Genomic DNA, 14,211 nt, shown 5'->3' on the forward strand with positions numbered 1-14,211 from the left:
GGGGGGGGGGAACAAAACATTAAGCCTAAGTAAGTTACACTACGAGACAGTTACCCTTGGTGGAGTAATCACATTTTCAAATTCCCTTCTGCCCCCCCCCCCCTTCGAAGAAGAGCCTGGGTCACAACATACAGTCACAGCATTTGAACCCTCCAAAAAAACAAAGGAAGGCCCTGTTCACACAGGGTATTGAGTCTGTGTTAAGCTGACCCGGTTCTGTTCCGAATATTTTTGTCCAGATATTATCGATCAGACTGCCATACTGCAATTCGAATCACTCCACAGTGAAACCGTCTTTTGCCGTCCACATGATGGCACCATGCAGTTCTCTTTTTTCTCCACTATTATGCACATGCACACATTATGTGCACATGCGCATAGGTTAAAACATTATGTGGTTATGTGCATATTGCTAAGTAGTAAAAAAAAAATGGCGACTGTAAACCAGATGTCTGAGACTCTTTTTGCTCTGGGACAGCCTTCAGACATCCGAAAGTTGGTTAATATCGCAGCAGAACTATCCAGACGGAGAAAACTATGAGGTAAAACTGGAGAACTCAAAAAACACCACAAAGGAGCAGGTAGCAAAATAATCCGGTTCGAGAAGGATTGGGGGGGGGGGGGGGGCTACCACGAGTTAATACCCGGAGGCAGACCTTGCTGTCTGATCAGCCACTTTAAATCCGGAAGGAAACAGCAGCGACATCTGATTATACTGTGTGTCTGAACAGGGCCCAAGATTCTACCTGCTTTGATAAAAGTCACCTCAATCTGTAATCAGGGATCCTATGTTTGTGGGAGATATCCTCAAACCAGTCCCCAATCAGGTTAGAAGTCATGTACTACACACTCCATACTACTAATCAGATTTTACAACTGTCATCCATCCTACCCCCATGGCAAGCAAGTCAAATGGCTATCTTGAAGCAGAAACCTATCTCCTGCTTTCTCAGACTCTGGAGCATTGTATTGCCTTTCTTATACAAATTAAATGATTCCATAGTCTCAGGCATTCTCTGATACACTTCAAAGCATCCTCTCTCTAAATTCACAACAAGGTCCACTTTGGACCACAAATTAGAAGTGAGGCACTCTCCCTTCTTCTATGCAAACCCTACCTGCCCCCCCTCCCAATAGGTTTTCTGTGCAACTGTTGGTAACCTAACTATAGTATGTTTCTAAACTTCATCTAAGAAACCTTTTTATTTATTTATAACAAAATGACTATAATGATCCTGGGGTCAATTCTTCCCAAAGAATGTGTTACTTGGCTCTACTACATCATCTGGATATATTAACTCAACAAAAGTCTGTTATACTCTCCTCTTGTCAAAACACAGCACAGTTTAAACTGACCCAGAGAGAACTCCAGTTTTCTGGGTTACACCTCTGAGGATGCCAGTCACAGTTGCTAGCAAAAGGTCTCATAATGCTAAGACAACACAGCCTGGAAAATCTACAACCAATGAACTCAGGCTGTGAAAGCCTTCGACAAAGTATTAAATGAAAATAGCCCACAAATGACAGCACAGTGCATTCTGCTGCACTCTACAATTTTAAAAAGATTAAGAATTCAACACTTAAGTGTTATTCAAGAATAGAAAATTGCAAACTTTGGCTTATGAAGGTGCTAAACAGTTCATAATGATATGTAAAACAATTTATAAATCCCAAAGTTATTTAGAAGACAGATTAATGGCATAATTGTGAACCATGTTCTGAAGACAGGCCTTTCCAGATATTTTTTTCTTATATCCATCTTCTACTATATTCTAATGCTGATAGATCCAAGAGGGCAGCCGTGTTGGTCTGAAGTAGTTGAACAAAGCAGAAGTCAAGTTGCACCTTTAAGACCAACCAAATTTTATTGAGAACGTAAGCTTTCATGTGCTCTCTAAGCACACTTCATCAGATGAGGGGATCAGGTATTCTAATGTATTCTTTTTTTATATTGGCAAACTGGAATAATTTATGCTACATGTTAAAAAGTAAATTAGGCGGACAGGAACACTTCTGAGAAAAAAACATGTTCTCAGTTTAACCCAGCCTTAAGTAGTTATAGAGCATCTAACAGACTCTACATTTATTGCCTGTGACACTCTCACCATCATTCTTCAATTCTGACATATTGACTTTCCTGCTGTCCAACACAACAAATGGTATCTAAACCAAATTGGTTGTTCTTTCAACTTGTCAACTGTATTATTTTGGCATAGATTCTGATGGTACTATTTTGCATGCTTAATCACTGCCCACCAGCTATATCTAACTCTGCTCACTGTACCCCATTTCATTGTCTGATGAAGTATGCATAAACATAAAAGCTTACATTCTGAATGAAACTCTGTTGGTCTTAAAGGTGCCACCGGACTCTAACTTTGTTCTCTTCCTTAACAATGGGCAGCATCTCTCAGAGTGTACTTTTGTATCCCAAAGTAATGGAAGGGGCAGAGGTAGCCCCAGGGAGAGTTGCTTTAGCAAAATGAGGGAGTGAAAGCTGTGAGCAACATACTCTAGTGAATGAGCAAGGCAGGGGAAAGACAGAATAGCCTCCAGGACAAGAGGAAAAAAGTTTTAAGAAATGCTAGGGCTTTCAGAACAGCACAGACCCCACAGAAGTGATACTCCATAGGTCATGGAGAGCTACATTCACAATCCCCATAAACAGAAACAGCCACAAAACTGCTGTATGCCCTGTGAATAATCCCAAGCATGAACAATTATATATCAAACATAATCTAATTTTGTTATTTCAACAAAGTTTGAGTCCAGTGGCATCTCTAAGACCAACAAAGTTTAATTCAAGGAATAAGCTTTCCTGTGCCCGCACACTTCTTCAAATACACTGAAATGGAAGTTGCCAGTCCATACATAAGTAGATGATGAGCAGCAAATTAGCATACAGTATAATAAAGTTGTTTGACAGATGCAAAGACTAAAGTTTTAGTCCTTTAAGTTTTACGCTGGTTCTGCAGGAGGTGAGGAAGTTAGAAACTCTCTCACTGCTAAACTCTTTATTTCATTTACCCTTTCTGCCAATGGGGAACCAAAGCAAATTACAGTGTTCTCCTCTCCTCCACTTTACTCTAAGAACAACGCTATAAGGACTGAGAGTACGTGACTAGCCCAAGCTCACCCATCAAGCTTCCACAGCAGAGTTGAGACTCAAACCCAGGTCTTCCCAATCCACCACATCAGCACCCTGGCTCTTCTGCAAGGAGCTTTGTTTTATGGGTTAGTATTCAACAGCGGTAAGCAGCCCCATGGCGCAGAGTGGTAAAGCATTCCAAACTCTCTGCTCACAACCTGAGTTCGATCCCGGTGGAAGCTGGGTTCAGGTAACGAACTCAAGGTTGACTCAGCCTTCCATCCTTCCAAGGTTGGTAAAATGAGTACCCAGTTTGCTGGGGGGAAAGTGTAGATGACTGGGGAAGGCAATGGCAAACCACCCCGTAAAAAGTCTGCTGTGAAAACGTCATGATGCAACGTCACCCCAGAGTCGGAAACGACTGTTGCTTGCACAGGGGACTACCTTTACCTTTTTATTCAACAGTGGTATGTCCTATTCCACCACTTCAGCTGCATACATTAACCCAGACTCATACATTACTCCTACAACTCAACAAGTTATGTCATTTTAAAATAAAATTATTAGATTTATCTTGGGCCCGCAGTAATGATGACCATACCCCACTTCCTAAAGAAAGTGCCCACCTTCCCGGAACATATGACAGGTGCCTCGCTGGAGAACGGTATTCAGAAAAGCCACATATGGCTCCAAAGCCACCAAGTTATCACTACAGCAAAATAACTGCTACAAGTAATTCATGTGCACACAACGTAGCGCGGGATCTGCAGTAACATGACGAACATTTCAAAGTATTGTGAAAACACAATTTCCTAACCACACACAAGATGAATTTAGAGTATCTAATCATCGAGGCGCTCCCCACCCCGGAATTGCGCATCCTTCCGAAAGGCCCATGACGCCTCTTCCCCCAACATCCAGACAAGATCCCAACCTCCAACCGGAAATCTGTCACAGCATAGAGCGAATGCAGCTGTTCTTGTCTTCACAGGAAGGCTATTTTATCGCCTTCTCTGCACATGCATACCAGGCCGCTGCAACCCCTATCCTCCGGAGAGGAAATCCAAGTTACGAGAACCACGCAGCTTGAAAAGTCTCACAGAACGAGCAGGGTGATGGGAGGCTCCTTCACACGCTCGTGTTGGAAAATGCATTTAAAAGGATCTTAACCGCCGCCTCCCCCCAACCATATTGTTGAAACCCCAAATGTAGCACGATTACCTTAATCACTAAGTCGGACGTCCGTGGGGAACACCGCCGAATTTTAAAAAGGTCTGGGGAAAGGGGGGCAATTTTTAAGAGCTCAAGTTTGCAGCCAAAGAGCTGCAACCACTTTCGGCTCTGCTATTTTAAGCAGTTTCTGTTAATACCCATCCCCTCACCTTCTGGACAGTTCTGTGACTGGGCCAGATTCAGGACACTCCTTCTCGCTCCCTTCTTTCTTACACTCCCCTTAATTGCTCGGAATCTGACGACCAAACAGACATGGGGAACAACGGCGGGACAGACAAGAACAAGTAATAATGAGGGACAGCCAAAAACCCGATAACTGCTTCGAGCCTATAACACAGATTACACGGTAAAAAAACCATATCCATCATCACCTCAGAAGAACCGCCCCAGAGGCAACGCCTCGCCCGGTAGCCGCCCTGAATTCTCCCAGCAAAACCGCCGCAACAGCCTTCTAACCCGCCCAACCGCCTCATATAATTCCGCGCGGCGCGTGCGTACTTGCGATCATCAGCGCCGCCTCTCTCCTACTGACCCGCCTTTACAACTTGTGGCAATAAATGAAAAAGTCATTTGAAACGTCAAGGCGGCTATGAACAAAGGCGCGTGCGCAATCAGCCCGCTCGGTTGCCATAGTGATAAGAGAGGGCAATGGTTGGGGGAGGAGTTTCCATCGTTATTTTGGCGGGTCACGTACGGACCTTTTCCTTTACCAAGATGGCGGCAGGTCTCTCGTGTTCGGCATAGCTGTGTTGTGAGCCCATACGAGGTAAGAGCCTATGTCTCTCATCATCGTGACAAAACACAAAGAGCAGCCTGCTAAATAATAATACAGCAATTGATGGTAATCATTTTGACTTAGCTTTTATGAAGCCAGATGAAATTAATGGAGCTGTGATCTGTGGGCAAACCGTTATTAGTAACTCTATGGTATCTTCAGCTTCAATTGGTTTTCATGGGGCACGTGGCTTCCCTACATTCTTTTGTACCATAGAGATGACGGGAATGAGCGGTGTTAGCACGATGTATTGGAAGCTGGAAGCCTTTGTAGTGCCCCTCATTAGATTCCTCATTCAAAATCCCTTCCCTCCTCTATAAGCGCACTCTTGACTACGTCAATTTCACATAAATTCAGGGGTCTGGGGTAATAGTATGATCCGGTAGATCATGCAGTAGATGCACAGAAAATGCCAGCAAACGTGGGTTTTCTCCCTTTTAAATGCCAAGCTCTATCTTCCAAAATTCTATGTTCTGCACAGCAGTTAGAGGTGCAGGAACGCTGTCCTCTATAACCTGCCCATGGGATGTATTTACCTACAGCGTTTATGCCCACTCTCCAGCAGAACTGTTCCAGATAGTTCAGAGTAAAATCAACAAACAGAACAATAACAGGTAATAAAACCAATCCTGTTAGCAATGACAATATAGCAGCAAAATAGTAAACAATAATAAAACTGCAAAGGGACTCAATTACATAGAACATAATGACAGAGTCAAAATTATCTTAGCTAGGTCAGGCAGGAGATGTAGGATAGCAGAAGCCATAAAATTAGTTGTAAAATATTAAATTCATCCACTAAAAAGTGGCTGAAAATCACTTCAAAGAAAATAGAACTGTTTTGATTTGGCATCTATATGTCAGTTGCTGGGTGGAGATCTAGAAGAAGGAGATAGATCAGGATGGGTAACTGTGTTAGTCTGTCTCTAGGTGGTGCTGCTAGAATCTTGCTCTTTTCTGTTGCTATAAGGAAGCGGGGCATTCCATAAATGGGGTGCTATTACTAGAAAAGCCTTGTTTCTGGTTGCTACCTGCATCGTATCTGTGGATGTGGGAACAGAACTGGACTTGAGAAGATCTTAACTGGTGAGGAGGATGGCACAGGCAGTTCTTCAGATACTCTAGGGCGGCTGGTCCCAAGCTGCTTAGGGGTTTAAAGTAAAAAAACAGTGCTTTGAATTTTGTCTTGAAGCAAACAGGACATACACTGGATAAATTAGCACTTGCTGATGCAAAGCAGTCTTTAAACCCCAAGCCAAGGACAGCTTCTATCCTCTTGGCTTTTTGCAAGCTATTCAAAATGAAAGTATTCAAGGGGGCTTTTTGCTCTGGTAATAAAGCTGCACTGTAATGATGTGACTCAGAGAAAGGCCAGGGGTTGAGGGCTGGGGATTGTGGACAGTACCACTGTGAATAGTTTGTACTCTCTGTTGCTGTAAGTAGGCTCCTAATATGTAATTTTTTGCTTTTGTGTGCCATATTAATACTTATAATATACTTCACGTCTGGTTATTTTTACAGATCACTACAAGTCAAATGCATATTGCATTGTCTTTCTGATGTCCCACTCAATTGATTGTGCTGATTTATTCTGTATAATCCAGCTTGAGTCTCAGTGCGAAAGATGGACTATAAATAACACAAATAAATGAATAGCATCAGTGGGGTGTTACATGCTCTGTTAAAATAGACAAAGATGTTGCTATTGCCGTGTTTCCTCAATGTTTTTTCTTCCCAATACGCCACATTATAGCTTGTGTTTTGAATGTTTCACTATTGAAGAAAAAGGACCAAGTAGGAATAAGCAGCCCCCCCCCCAATGAATTAATGTAAGAATGATCAATATTCTGTAATTAGACAGGTAGTGTTTAACTTACTCAAACTATTTGGAGCATGATGAACAGCTAGGTAGCCAAAAACTTATTCATAATAGTGAACTGCTCTAAAAAGATCTTCCTATACTTGATGCATTGCCTGAGAGGTAGAGGGGAGGGAAGAATCTAGAATAAGTTCAGCAGGAGAAATTTCAAAAAAACATTTCTCTTGCAAGGGGCTTTCTGTGATAATAATAATAATAATAAACTTTTATTTGTATCCCGCCCTCCCCGTCGAAGCAGGCTCAGGGTGGCTAACAAGACATGGTATCCCATGATTTACATAAAACAATTTTAAAATACAGTTGATGCATACATTAAAAACGGTTACATAAAAAGTTATGTCTCTTACTGCCATTTCTCTAGATCAGGAGTGTTAAACATGCAGCCCTGAGGTTGAATAAGGCCCCCGGAGGGCTTCTATCATTCTTCCGAACAACTGGCTGTCATCTGCTTCCTTCTCTCTTGATCCCTTCTGCATCACAGCTTGCTTTGCTAGACTTGCTCAATCACATGGGAGCTACACACCAAAACCTCTATTTTCAACATTGGCTGAGGCTCCTCTCTTGGGGAGGAGCGGGGGGGAGGCAGAGCTTGCTTTGCCAGGCTCTCTCAATCACACAGCAAAACTACTTAGCCAAACCTCTCTTCCTTCTGTTGGCTGAGGCTGCTTCCCCTCCTGGTCCCTGAGGAAGGAAAGAGCTGGCGCTTCCTTGGATCCCATGGGAGAAATACAAAGAAAACATCTTTAAGACCAATGAGTGCTAACGTTTTAAGCTGTTTTATTTTAAGGTTTGTTTTTTTTAATTGTGTCTTTCTGTGTCCTTTATAAAGTTTCTATCTCTGCTACCTAATCTTAAGTAGGTACACACATGGCCCAGATGGACATGGCCTGGCCGACAAGGTCTCATTTATGTCAGATATGGCCCTCATAACGGATGAGTTTGACACCCCTGCCCTAGATAATCCCCAGCTAATGTATGGATCATAAGTTCCTTTGTATAACAATTATCTTATACTAGAAGCCATACAGTCTAAATGTTTAAGATCCTTCTTTGAAGTACCCCGATGTATCGCTAGTGCCTTACACAGGCTAGAGGCAGACCTGGTAGCATTAGAAGCACAGGCCTGATGTCCAGCTGTATGATTCTGACTTAAGCTAAATTTCTCCCCCTCTTCCACCCCAAGATTAGTTTAATATTTTCAGATAGTTTCCATTCAAGGTGGGTGAGAGCAAGTGAGGACAAACTTGGTTACCTAGAAGCTAAAATAATAGTTAAACAGAGACTATGGGGCACCTCCCTTTAAGTGGACAGACTGAGAGCCTGCTCTGTTCCAGCAGTGTGAAATTATAACCAAAACTTTGTTCCATCGAGCTACGTCTGTCTGCTGGAATTCCCTAAATATTGCAGAGTTTTTGTCTTGGCCCAACTTAACATGCTACCATCTGCCCTACTCGGTGGGAGATATATACATATCCCATATTGAAATGTGTTCTTGTCAATCCAGTTTGATAGAAACAATTGGGCATGTCCTCCTATATTGTCAGTTTTACAAGAACATTTGGATTTTGTAGAACAAAGCAGTAGTCATGTAGCACCTTTAACCAACAAACTTATTCAGAATGTAAGCTTTTGTTTGCATGCACATTTCTTCAGACGAGGGATGAGGTATAGTAAGCAGAGTTACATATAGCTGTTGGGGTTTGGAATGCAAAGTGGTACAAAGTTAAAATCCAATAGCAGAATAGTAAAGTTAACAAATTCAGAAAAGCTTTGATCTGGGTTGCATTGGCGTGAGAAACCAATAAAACAGGAACATGTGAGAATGTCTGTTAATTATTCTGTTGCTAATAAGCCTGGGTCAAAATGGCATTTCTTTCCCATTTCACTCCATTTATATCCAAATATCCAGGCAGATCCAATCAATTTTATGTTTCACTGCTTCTGACTAGTCACTGTAATGAAATTACTATAAAGGTAGCAAAATTTTGTGTTTTGGCATGTTCAGTAAAGCAGAAGAATATGCTCTTGTTTTAACAGATTTTATTTTAGTAAATGCTTGTGTGTGTGTATACATATATATTTCAAGCCCAGCGTGACCAGAACAAATTTTATCTTGCCAAATATGTTTTTATATTGACACCTAGTAATGTCGGTGTCATTTGATGAGTTTGATGTTTGATCTTGGATCGTAGTAAACTTTGTCCTAGTCCAAAATATGTTTCAACTCTATTGACAGAACTTGCTGTTCCACAATCAATTGTATACTGAGTTGGAATTTAACTTGGTATAACTTCTTAATAAATATATGTCATAGATTTATCTGAAACATAATTGAGATGTACTTGAAAGTCTTCTTTAAATTTTTATCTAGTGTGGGCTGCTTAATAATCAAGCATGGTTATGAATAATTCTGTGTTCTTCCTAATCAGATAACTGAAAATCATGTGTGTTATGTCTTTCTAAAATTGAAATAAATCAGACTGTCTTTTCTTAGAGACTTGAATTCTAGTGCTCTCCATTGCTTGTGAGCAATGCCTATAACTCAAGGCTGTGTTGAGAATACTGTACATCAAATGAAATAATAACTATTAAATTGTATCTCCAAAACCTGTAAAATAGAAATAGATTTTTTATGGGAGAGGCATTATTTCAGGCCAGGCAAGATCTTCTAGTAGTTTACAATAGTCACCAGTTTAATCAGGGAAGGAATCATTCATCCCCTCAGCTGGAATATTACTTCCTTTCCCTGGACTAAGTTTGGTGTTCAAGTTGATGGCTTTGATAAGGTATACCTTGACTAAAGTCTATTCAGAGGTCTGGGAGGAGCAGAGCAGAGCAGCTCTGATAGCTGAGACAGCTGGAGAAATTGCTGAGAATTTCTGAGTTTTGAAGGACTACATTCTAAGGTTTGTGGGGCTGCCTAAAATTCTAAGGTGTGATAGCTGGGGAACTGCTCTTTGTTTGGTTGACTGCTCTTTGTTTGGTTGACTGCCTTAAGGGTGAAAGAGATTGAGAGTGATTGCTGCTGATTGAGAGTGATTGCTGAGGAGTGCCCTGCTCCACCTCTTTGCATTTTAAGCTGCGCCTTGCCAAAGGCTGAGCACATCTCACAGAGGTCTGGGAGGAGCAGAGCAGAGCAGCTCTGATAGCTGAGACAGCTGGAGAAATTGCTGAGAATTTCTGAGTTTTGAAGGACTACATTCTAAGGTTTGTGGGGCTGCCTAAAATTCTAAGGTGTGATAGCTGGGGAACTGCTCTTTGTTTGGTTGACTGCTCTTTGTTTGGTTGACTGCCTTAAGGGTGAAAGAGATTGAGAGTGATTGCTGCTGATTGAGAGTGATTGCTGAGGAGTGCCCTGCTCCACCTCTTTGCATTTTAAGCTGCGCCTTGCCAAAGGGCGAGAGCTAAAGGGCTCTTGGCCTGTGGCTCTTCGCCTAGGGGCTCTCTAAGGAGCAGGAACCCAGATCCCTGGCTTCCTTGTTCTCCAAATAAGGTAAGTTCCCAATAAGGTAAGTTTAGGTAAGTTGACCCGCCAGAAGGGGAGCCACTTAAACAGCATTTAAAGAGGACTGTATATTTTAATATATATATATATATACAATGAAGATAGAATGCCAGCAGGGGGTTGGGGGCTTTCCAGTGTTTTGCACTGAGTGTCACATGTATGACTATCTGCCCAAAGGACAGAAGTCTTGGGTGTGTGCTCGATGCAAGGAGCTCCTGGTCCTCAGGGAACGAGTTCGTACCCTTGAGGCCGAGGTGACTGCCCTGGAGAAGCAGAGACGGTCAGTTAGGCACTTGGGGAAGACTCTCGGGGGCGTATTAGATGAGCCCCGCTCTGAACGTAGCAGCCCCGTTGCTGCCAGAGAGCGTGAGGGTCGAGAGGGAACAGGGCACCGTGCTGAGGATAAGGGGAATGCGCCCTCAGAAGGGACCTCTTCTTCGGTCGGTGAGCGGGAATCCTTTCGCGCCAAGGAACCATCCCTGAGCAGGGGGAGAGGGGGGGTATTGGTAGTTGGTGATTCGATCATTAGGCAAGTAGACAGCCGGGTGGCGAAACCGCGTACTGACCGTATGGTGACTTGCCTGCCTGGTGCGAAGGTAGCGGACATTACGCGTGTAGTAGATAGACTGATAGACAGTGCTGGGGAGGAGCCTGTGGTCGTGGTGCATGTTGGCACCAACGATGTGGGGAAATGCAGTCGTGAGGTCCTGGAGGAAAAATTTAGGCTGCTAGGCGGGAGACTTAAGGCCAGGACCTCCAAGGTAGCCTTCTCGGAAGTGCTACCTGTTCCACGTGCAGGGCAGGAGAGACAGGCACAAATTAGAAGTCTCAATGTGTGGATGAGACGATGGTGTAAGGAGGAAGGGTTTAAGTTTGTTAGGCACTGGGATGCTTTCTGGAACAAGCGGGAGCTGTACAAAAGAGACGGTCTCCACTTGTCCCCGGATGGAACCAGGCTGCTGGCGCTTAAAATCAAAAAGGTGGCAGAGCAGTTTTTAAACTAAATCTTGGGGGAAAGCCGACAGGAGATGAAATGTCTCTGGTTCGGGAGGACTCGTCTCAAAGAGATGAAGGGTTAGCTGCTATTTTTCTACCGGGTAACGGACTGGAGTTGTCCACTGTGAAGGTGACAAACAATATGGACTGTCTGCCAGTGTCTCGAGGCGGCAGGAGGAAGGTGGCGGGCCTAGCTCGCCTGGGAAATTATAGATGTTTGTATGCAAATGCTAGAAGTGTTCAAAGTAAAATTGGTGAATTGGAATGTTTAGTGCTGGGAGAAAACATAGACATTGTGGGAATTTCAGAAACTTGGTGGAATGAGGAGAATCAGTGGGACACGGTGATTCCGGGATATAAGCTATATCGGAAGGATAGGGAGGGAAGGGTTGGAGGTGGGGTGGCTCTGTATGTCAGAGAGGATATACGGTCCAGTAAGGCTGAGATCAGAGAATTAGATTCACTTTTAGAAATGCTTTGGGTTGAAATAGAGGGCCCAAAAGGAAATTTAACTATGGGAGTTTGTTATCGCCCACCAAATCAAAAGAGAGAGGACGATTATAATATGATGGAAGGCTTAAAGATAGCGGCTAAACGTAAAAACTGTGTTGTAATAGGTGATTTTAACTACCCGCAGATTGATTGGGTCAATATGTGTTCTGGTCGAGAGAAAGAGATTGAGTTTCTTGATGCTCTCAATGACTGTGCTATGGAGCAGATGGTCTCAGAACCTACCAGGGGTGGGGCGATCCTGGATTTGGTCCTAAGTAATGCCCAAGACTTGGTGAGAGATGTAAAAGTGATTGCGCCGCTTGGGAGCAGTGACCATAATGTTATTGATTTCACCGTTTGTATAAATAGGGAGTTGTCCAAAAAGACCACCACAACCACGTTTAACTTTAAAAGGGGTAATTACACTGAGATGAGGAGGCATGTGAGGAAGAAACTGAAAGGAAAGGTACATACGGTCAAAACCCTTGAGAAAGCTTGGACGCTATTTAAAACTATAATCCTAGAAGCTCAGATAAAATACATACCACAAGTTAGGAAAGGCACAAACAGGCATAAGAAAAGGCCTGCGTGGTTAACAAATAAAGTAATGGAAGCTGTAAAAGGTAAGAAGGACTCCTTTAAGCGGTGGAAAACCAGTCCAAGTGAGATTAGTAAAAGGGAACACAGGCTGTGGCAAATCAAATGCAAGACTGTGATCAGGCAGGCAAAAAGGGACTATGAGGAGCATATTGCAAAAAACATAAAGACCAACAATAAAACTTTCTTCAAATATATTAGAAGTAGGAAACCAGCCAGGGAGGCAGTGGGGCCCTTGGATGACCATGGGGTAAAAGGACTACTGAAGGAGGATAGGGAAATGGCTGAAAAGCTAAATGAATTTTTTGCCTCCGTCTTCACTGTAGAAGACGAGAACTTTTTGCCCGCCCCAGAACCACTAATTTTGGAAGGGGTGTTGAAAGACCTGAGTCAGATTGAGGTGACAAATGAGGAGGTCCTACAACTGATAGACAAATTAAAAACTAATAAGTCACCGGGTCCGGATGGCATACATCCGAGAGTTCTGAAGGAACTCAAAGTTGAACTTGTGGATCTTCTAACAAAAATCTGTAATCTTTCATTGAAATCTGCCTCCATTCCTGAGGACTGGAAGGTAGCAAATGTCACCCCCATCTTTAAAAAAGGTTCCAGAGGAGATCCGGGAAACTACAGGCCAGTCAGTCTGACTTCAATACCGGGAAAGTTGGTAGAAACCATTATCAAGGACAGAATGAGTAGGCACATTGATGAACACGGGTTATTGAGGAAGACTCAGCATGGGTTCTGCAAGGGAAGATCTTGCCTCACTAACCTGTTGCATTTCTTTGAGGGGGTGAACAAACATGTGGACAAAGGAGACCCGATAGATGTTGTTTACCTTGACTTCCAGAAAGCTTTTGATAAAGTTCCTCATCAAAGGCTCCTTAGAAAGCTTGAGAATCATGGAGTAAAAGGACAGGTCCTCTTGTGGATCAAAAACTGGCTGAGTAATAGGAAGCAGAGAGTGAGTATAAATGGGCAGTCTTCGCAGTGGAGGACGGTAAGCAGTGGGGTGCCGCAGGGCTCGGTACTGGGTCCCATGCTTTTTAACTTGTTCATAAATGATTTAGAGTTCGGAGTGAGCAGTGAAGTGGCCAAGTTTGCGGATGACACTAAATTGTTCAGGGTGGTGAGAACCAGAGAGGATTGTGAGGAACTCCAAAGGGATCTGTTGAGGCTGGGTGAGTGGGCGTCAACGTGGCAGATGCGCTTCAATGTGGCCAAGTGCAAAGTAATGCACATTGGGGCTAAGAATCCCAGCTACAAATACAAGTTGATGGGGTGTGAACTGGCAGAGACTGATCAAGAGAGAGATCTTGGGGTCATGATAGATAACTCACTGAAAGTGTCAAGACAGTGTGCATTTGCAATAAAAAAGGCCAATGCCATGCTGGGAATTATTAGGAAGGGAATTGAAAACAAATCAGCCAGTATCATAATGCCCCTGTATAAATCGATGGTGCGGTCTCATTTGGAGTACTGTGTGCAGTTCTGGTCGCCGCACCTCAAAAAGGATATTATAGCTTTAGAGAAGGTGCAGAGAAGGGCAACTAGAATGATTAAAGGGCTGGAGCACTTTCCCTATGAAGAAAGGTTGAAACGCTTGGGACTCTTTAGCTTGGAGAAACGTCGACTGCGGGGTGACA

The 14,211-nt window shown here is 43.2% G+C and overlaps 1 protein-coding gene across 2 annotated transcripts in view; it reads left to right on the top strand.

Annotated features, from left to right (window-relative positions):
• Positions 1 to 4,949: 4,949 nt before the first annotated feature.
• Positions 4,950 to 14,211, top strand: part of HDLBP (high density lipoprotein binding protein) — a 95,032-nt gene continuing 85,770 nt past the window's right edge. Inside the window, exon 1 of one of the 2 annotated variants that reach the window (XM_060242102.1) lies at positions 4,950 to 5,087. The gene's annotated coding sequence lies outside the window, so the exon portion shown is untranslated. The remainder of the gene's footprint in view (positions 5,088 to 14,211) is intronic. The other variant, XM_060242104.1, reaches the window with a different exon arrangement.

Source organism: Heteronotia binoei, chromosome 6, assembly GCF_032191835.1.
Source record: "Heteronotia binoei isolate CCM8104 ecotype False Entrance Well chromosome 6, APGP_CSIRO_Hbin_v1, whole genome shotgun sequence".
NCBI lineage: Eukaryota > Metazoa > Chordata > Lepidosauria > Squamata > Gekkonidae > Heteronotia > Heteronotia binoei.